Source organism: Tetrao urogallus (genome assembly GCF_951394365.1).
Source record: "Tetrao urogallus genome assembly, chromosome: 4".
NCBI classification, from domain to species: domain Eukaryota; kingdom Metazoa; phylum Chordata; class Aves; order Galliformes; family Phasianidae; genus Tetrao; species Tetrao urogallus.
In genome coordinates, this window is record NC_136817.1 from 20776460 (window position 1) to 20784447 (window position 7988).

Here is a 7988-nt window from a genome sequence, read left to right on the forward strand (position 1 = left end):
ATAATTTACTCACTTTATGACTATTTAGATGTCTGCATGTCCATGTAGCATATCTTTTTATTTGATATAAAACACACAGACTTTAAAATATTTGATTGACTAATGAATGCAAGTTCTTTCCACATGAAAATAATTTTCTAAGCACTTTGTGAACTTGATGCTTTACTGCTAAAATGTAATGCTTTTAAAAATCACGATTAACGGGTACACGCACGTATTCTCCTGGAGCATAAAGATTGCACGTGGAAGCCCATCTCCCCCTTCATCTATGCATTTCAGAACTGTAAAGGGACACTAATTCCTAATGTCTCTAAATCGTGTGACGAGAAAACTGACATGCGCTATTCATCATCAAAATTTAAATAATTTTGATTTTTTCAAGTTCCTGGGATTACGTGGCTCCTTCCTGATAGTAAAAAAAAAAAAAAACACCCACTCTTTGCAGGGTTAGTGTAGCAAGCTAAAATCCTTAAAGATTTAATCTATGCTGTAGCATGAGGAGAACTACTGATCTGCTTCAGACAGAAGTCAATGAATTCAATAAAACATCAAAAGGCAGTTTTCTGAGTTATCTATTGCCTCTCTAGGCAAAGAACGCAAAGGTTATAAAAAATACAAGCTGTTTAACAGCATCAGATTATTGAGATACTGACAGTGATTACACTGCCATGATAAACAATGAGGGCTAGTGCATTTTTTTGTGGGCATTTTGAAAAAAAACCAAACCGAACCAAAACATATTTAAGAGCTTGATCTTTTCAAACCCAGCATTATACAAAACACCTCTTTACCTCCAGCTGCCTTTAGCTTCTCAGAAGTTATTAGCGTCTCTCTGAAGTTTTAGGAAAGATTTAATAGACTTAGGCTCAGACCTTTAAATCCTTTTAATTGGTGAATTAATATAAATATCAGAAGTAAGGAGCCAGAATAAAACTATCTTAAAGATCTGTCTGCAAATAAATGCCCCGCACCACGAGCAAAACGTGAACAGAAAGAGGGAACACAAATGTATTTGCAGAACACAGAAATATATCAGCATTAACAATTACTTATCGGACTGGCAGTGACAAGTCAAACACAGGGATATGTACAGATAGCTTTACAAGATTTGAGCTTTAACCCTTCAGTGAAGCAACCCAGCACAGCACAAGGTGCTGCAGCAGTCTCAGCACCGAACAGGACTTATTTGTCCTCCTGAGAATCCTATTCCACACTTCCAATTTTTAAAGACATCTTTCTTTCCCCATAAATTTGATGAACATTTTCAATTAATGATAAAAGTAATTCAGAAAAAACACCCTGCAAGTTACTGCACCTGCTCAGCCTCTTTATTATATCACTGCAGTTATAATAATAGTTAAAAATTCACACTCCAATCTCCAGATTTAACGGAACCAACGGGTAGACAAATTTCAACACATTTCAGGTTTTCTTCTCCTCTGTTCTCAGTAACAAAAGCTGCATTCTGCTGGGAGTTGCCCAAATGCACTAACCAGCTTTCTTTTCCCTCTATGTCTTAGAAGAAGGTCAGACGAAATATTGGTAATGAGTACAATACAAATGCAATGACTAATTTGACACACAAACAAATTTGTTTTTTTTTTTTTTTTAAACAAATCAGATTAAAATTTTAAACCAAATAAAATTAAATCTGTGTCGTCACAAAAGCACTTGCCTTTGTCCACAAGTAATTTTTGCCCACATGTGAATATTTATGATGCACAAAATAGGAATTTTCATAAAGCTGTATTTATCAAGCTAACAGCTAACTCGCTCACTCTCATGTGGATGTTAAAACAGCCATGCTAAGTACTCTTATGTGTTGCATCACAACTTTCACTGAAGACGACTGAAAGTAAACTGACCAACTGTTCCAAGTGGTTGATGCTTTTCTGTGCACAAGACGCCAGGGGCGCTCATCTGTGTCACCACCTGTTGGACCCTCTGCGACTTTATAGGGATTCGACAAAGGTTTTGGCTCTTCTTGGGGTCCATGAGTGATCATGTCAATGACCAGACCTGCAAGTCAGCTCTCTTCTACTGAACCCCATCCCACATGCATTGCCTCTGCTGCAGTCCCAGGCAGCTGCCAAATTATAAAAGCCATTCCAAATCTGAAATGTCAGGTGCCTGTTTTTCAATTAGTAATTATTTATTCTAGAATTAATTTAGAAGGAAAACAGAACAACCAAAGAGGCATGTCTTACATGTGAGTAGGTCACTGGGATCATAGAATTCCTTCCCTTCGGTGAATATTTACAGACAATCCTCAACTTCTAAGTCAGGTATGGTAACTAACACAATTAAGTTGTGAGATGATTGCTCTCTCTTTCGCTTCAAGCACTGCAGACAGCGTGGGCGTGCAAAGCCACACATGCTGAACCTGCAGTGGGAGCTTCAGTGACCAAACAGAAGTCTCAGGTACAGACAAAGCTGGCTGATGCAAAAGCATTTTATTTAGAATTCTCCAAGATAGCTTTCAGTTTCCCTTTGTCACCGAAATGCAAAATTAAGCCACCACAGTTAAAAGAAACAACTGCATAACTTTTTACCAAAAAAAAAAAAAAAAAAAAAAAAAAAAGCAAAAAAAAACAACCCACAAACAAGCACCTCGACATTGAAGCCCTGCACAGCTATACAGGAAAAATACAGTAGGCATAAAATTTACTACATATTTTCATTGTCAAGATGTAAATGGGGATTTAAAGTCATGTTATGAAACATTATCTAAAACATCCAGCCAGAACTTCAGCATGCCTGCAGGCTTTTTAAAGCAGTTATGGGAAATTATTGCATTTAATTCTGTAGCTTCAATGCCAAGCTCCCCAAAGGGTTGTTACAGTTTGGCAACAGGATGGCAGTTCTCCCAACATATGCACCTCTCCCCACCCAAGTGGCTGGGAATCTTTTTCCAGCACAGGAGCTGGTTAGAATGCTGAGGAAATGGATTGAGGAGCTTAAATAAAACTCAGTGTTTTATGCCCTTTTATACCCCAAAAGCTACACAGACACAAAATAATAAAAAGGTAAGAAAACAAGATGCTTCTTACCAAAACAAAGAAGAGATAGTCATATAGAAAATGTGCTATTGCTGGTGTTGATTTATCGATCTGCTACAGCATATATTATACTCCCTTTCAGTGTGTAGAGCCATTTTAGACAACTCAAAATGCACAAAGCAAAATTGAGTTGGTTCTGAGAAAAAGAGGGTAATATTTTAATACATACAGTGTCAGAAGAGAACATTAAAAAAAAGGAAAGAGGATGAATCACGTAATTTCCTTGTTAGAGAAGAGCAGCAGTGGGCACAAGATGCGGTTACAATGCAGCCAGGCCCTCTCCGCTGGTCTCGCAGGCAGGAAGCACTGCTGTGAGTGGCAGGGCAGCAGGAGCAGGGCTGGGGAACGGATTGAAGCGTTCAGCGCTGTCTTCCCTCCAAAGACCCACAGCTAACAATTGAGGCATACCTAAGAATGACAGCACTCATGGCCGCGCTCAGAAGCCTGCGCTATTACCGAATTACTATTATTTTTATTACCAATTACTATGATTATGAATTAGGGATCGTTGATCCTTCCGCATTCGGTTAACACGAGCCTGAACTCTGCTCGCTTCAGTCAGGAACAGATTTCCTCTCACAATACAGTACTGCAACGACACGACAGAAAAAGCATTGCAGCACTTGAGCAGGAAGCAGGCTCTGAATTCTGCTCAAAATTAGAGGTTGCACAGATTGGTGTCAGGACAGCTTCCATTGTCAGCTCTGAAAAATGCTACAAGTAATGCCTGAGTAGTTCTACTGTATTCTTTTAATTTAACCAGGATTTCCTGGTAACAGCAATTGTTTGTTAAGGTAAATATTATGGTAATCACAATTTGCACTAGTTATAATACTTGCATGCCTTTTAACAGCAAAAAGAACAAAGCAAATTCAGCAGGAAATGTATTGTGTGAAGATTAAAAAGTGTACAAATATCAAGCAAATTAAGAAAGTCTCCTGTCCAGAAAAATACTCACAATTCACACAACTAATCACCCATAAAACCTATTACAAACAAATACTAGGAAAAACTCAAAAGGCATAAAAGAGTGATGAAATTTCCACTTCAATGGCTGATAAAGTGAGATATGTCAGAAATCAACTGAGCTGGAAAAATGACACTTTGAAGAGGTGCTTAGGATGATCTGTAGCCATGGTGTGCCATTAGTCAAACTGATGACTCTTAATACATGGATATTTCAGGTCATCATATCTAGAAACTCACTTCTTAATATTAAAAGTCTGTCTTCCAGCACAGAGACTGGAGCGGAAGCACCCAAAGCCAGGGGAGCTGGGAACAGAAGGGCTGCCAGCCAGCAACTCACAGCCTGAAATCAGAAAAAGCCTCCCTAATTCATGAGCCAACTCTGTTTTAAAAATTGATTACATATAGAAAAAAAAAAAAAAAAAAAAATAAGGGGGAGGGAGGACGAAAAAGGATGATCAGTAAAAAACACTGCATATTCTGCATGCATTTTTTTGCATTAGTCAGGGAAGCCAAGCACTCATATCTGCAACACTAAGGGATGTAATATTAATAAAAGTTACTTTCCAGAGACGATCTAAAAATCTCAGTTTCATCAGACACAGAATGAAAAACAAATAAACGCACTCTCCATTCACCAGAAAGTCTGTTGCAATGAGAGTTGAGAAAATCTGCAAAAAAGATACAGGGTGCTGGTCAGTCATGGAGGCTGATGTTTGTGGAAGTTCTGTGGCCAGTAGTTAAGGCCAAAACCCCCGAGGGAAAATAAAATAAGCAAATGAATACCCCATGTTATCCCTCATACCAAGGGAACACAGGCATTATTCCTCACAAGAAATACTACTCCAGGTGCCATTTTCCTCAGAGGGAGTGAGGGCAGTACTCCTTCAGACGCCATCTTCCTATGCCGGCACGAGGACCATGCAGTTGTGGCTGCAATGGAGCAGCAGCTCCTTGCAATTTCTGGAAGCTCCCACAGCAGGGCTGAGAGCCTCTAGAAGGGAGAACTGAAAGCAGCCACATGCTGACCCTACTCACACAAAGCCCTGTAGTTCACAAACATGGATTGGATCACTTCCCCTCTGGAGGAATTCAGAATTGGCTATCACCAGCAATTTCTGTTCCTCTTCAGGAAAAATGGTTTGCAGGAATCTAGAAAGCCTGGAAAAAGAGGAAACCCTAAAAGGAAAAACTGAGCAGGGGAAAACAACAAACAAAACCTCAGAAGAGCAGAGCATCATGTCTGATTACTTCAGAGCTAAGTAATAAACTCCCAAAGTCTGCATAATTCATTATTCAGCAACAATTAAAATGGCTTAAATACTTTCATCCACTCCTTTAAACCTGAAATTCATGCCTATACCACTATCTCCTTCCCAACCCGCATTTGAGACACTATTTTTTCCCCTCTCTCCTCACCCAACCCATCTACATGGTCTCCTGATTTATGCAGGTTTAATTCCTTCCTGATCAGTATCTCCCAAGTTTACTTTTGCACCTGCTCTGAACTCTCCTTTTTGTTCTTAGACAAAACCAAACAAATCTAGGGATTTTTTGAAACAAGTCAGACGGAGAACCCACACATAACAAGCCCACATGTAACCCACCATGTAACAAACCCTGAGCATCAGCAAGGGTGCAACAGTCCATGAGTCCCCCACGCAGAGAACACGGTGCAATGTTTTCTTCATTCCTGCTCGCAGAACAGAGCTATCTGTATGTCAAGCTTTTTCTGCACAAGCTGTCCATCATTCAACTCCTCCATCTCATAACAGAGTTAATTTCAAACAATTTGATGGACGTGAGGTTTTAAAAATAATACCTCTCTCCAGTCACTACAAGGGAAATGAACCACACGACACACAGTAGCTGGGCACACTCACAGATCTTGTCTGAAAACAGCCTTCTGAAGGTGTGAGTAAGTGTGAGGAGGACCTGAGGACCTTGCAAGAGAGGATGTTACTGGTGATGAGCAGGAGAGAGAAGAAAGAAGGCAGAAGGGCAGGCACTCAAGCTGTGTCAGATGGGGCACAAGGCAGCACCAACCTTGGTTTTCAAGTACAGCTCCTCATAACAAAAGTTTTTATCCCACATAAACAGAAAACATTCAGAGGAAGATTTTTCTTTTTTTCGCGATCAGATGGGTAACTGGATTTTCAGATGTGGTCCCACTTTAATTACAATACTGTCTCTGTCTGGGAACTTGGAGACTTACTAACAAGTCACCTCAATATAGAATCACAGAATGGCTAGGGTTGGAAGGGACCTCAAGGATCATGAATCTCCAACCCTCCCGCCACATGCAGGGCCACCAACCTCTCCATTTAATAATACTAGACCAGGCTGCTCAGGGCCCCATCCAACCTGGCCTTGAACACCTCTAGGGACAGAGCATCCACAACCTCTCTGGACAGCCTGTTCCAGCACCTCACCACTCTCTCTGTAAAAAACTTCCCCCTGACATCCAACCTAAATCTTCGCTCCCTCAACTTAAAACCATTTCCATTTCAGACTGACTAGAAAGATGCAACAGACATACTGACTTTTTTTTTTTTTTTTTTTAATAGTATATGTGTTTTTTTATTTAATTCTGAACAGCTCTGGCTTGTTCAAAATTATCCCTGCCCCTCTGACTTCCCTTTCCAAAGCAGCAACAAATAAAAAGCAGATCAATGCAAACAGTCATCCTAAAAATGATGAAAAAAAGTCTCTATAGTGTACAGTATTGATGGTGTTTCTCCTACTGTTACAACATTTATTCACCACTTCTAATATAGAAGCGTGAAATTCCATTACCTGATGCCCAGGTAGCATGAAATGTAGCAAAGCACTGTTTATCTTAAGTTTACATTAGCAGTCTCTACTCTGCATATACCTGTCTATATTAGCAGTCATGTCTCCCTCAATTCTCTCTGGGTTCTTGTTTTCCTGTCTGCACAAGCTGCAGCATTTTCCCACACCCTCTGTCTCCTCTTTGGCACTATCCTACACCAATGTGTAGTAAAGGGTGGAGGATGTCTGCTCTGTTGGATCACTTTCTTCTGTAATCCCTCTTCTAACTCCCTTTTATAGCAACAGATTTTTAGCCTTACCTTAAAGGTCATACAAAAAAAAAAATGTCTTCTCATCGCCCTTATTTGACTTCTAGTCCTAGGATTTGTCTTCAGTTTCAACAGAAAAAATACTTTGACTAATTTATTTGGAGTGGCCAGTAGGGAGAGGGAGGGGATCATCCCTCTTTACTCAGCCCTTGTGAGGCCCCCATCTGGAGTACTGTGTCCAGGTCTGGGGCCCCCAGTACAGGAAGGACGTGGAGCTGTTGCAGCAGGTCCAGAGGAGGCTCACTAAGGTGATCAGAGGGCTGGAGTAGCTCTCCGATGAAGAAAGGCTGAGGGAACTGGGCTTATTTAGCTTGGAGAAGAGAAGGCTCTGGGGAGACCTCGTTGTGGCCTTCCAGTACTTGAAGGGAGCATATAAACAGGAGAGGGCATCAACTTTTTACGTGGTCTAATAGTCATAGGACAGTGGGTAATGGCTTTAAACTAAAGGAGAGGAAATTTAGGTCAGATGTTCAGCAGAAATTCTTTGCTTAGTGGGTGGTGAGGCCCTGGTGCAGGCTGCCCAAAGAAACTATATATACCCCATCTCTGGAGGCAATCAAGTCCAGGTTGATTGAGGCCCTGGGCAGCCTGAGCTGGTGGTTGGCAATGCCAAGAAAGGCTGGAGCTCGATGGTATCTAAAGTCCCTTCCAAACTACCATTCTGTGATTCTATGATTAATGCAAACAAAGGAATACTATTTTTAAAATATGCTCTTTGTTTAACTCTCTGAGACATAACATTTGCAACCATACTTAGTCAAAGAACAACACTTCTCTTTGAATGTTTCCACAGAGCCTGCACCGGCACAGCCCTAGCTGACTGCCAACCAAGACCCTCCCTGGTAACTGCCTTCAAAGAACA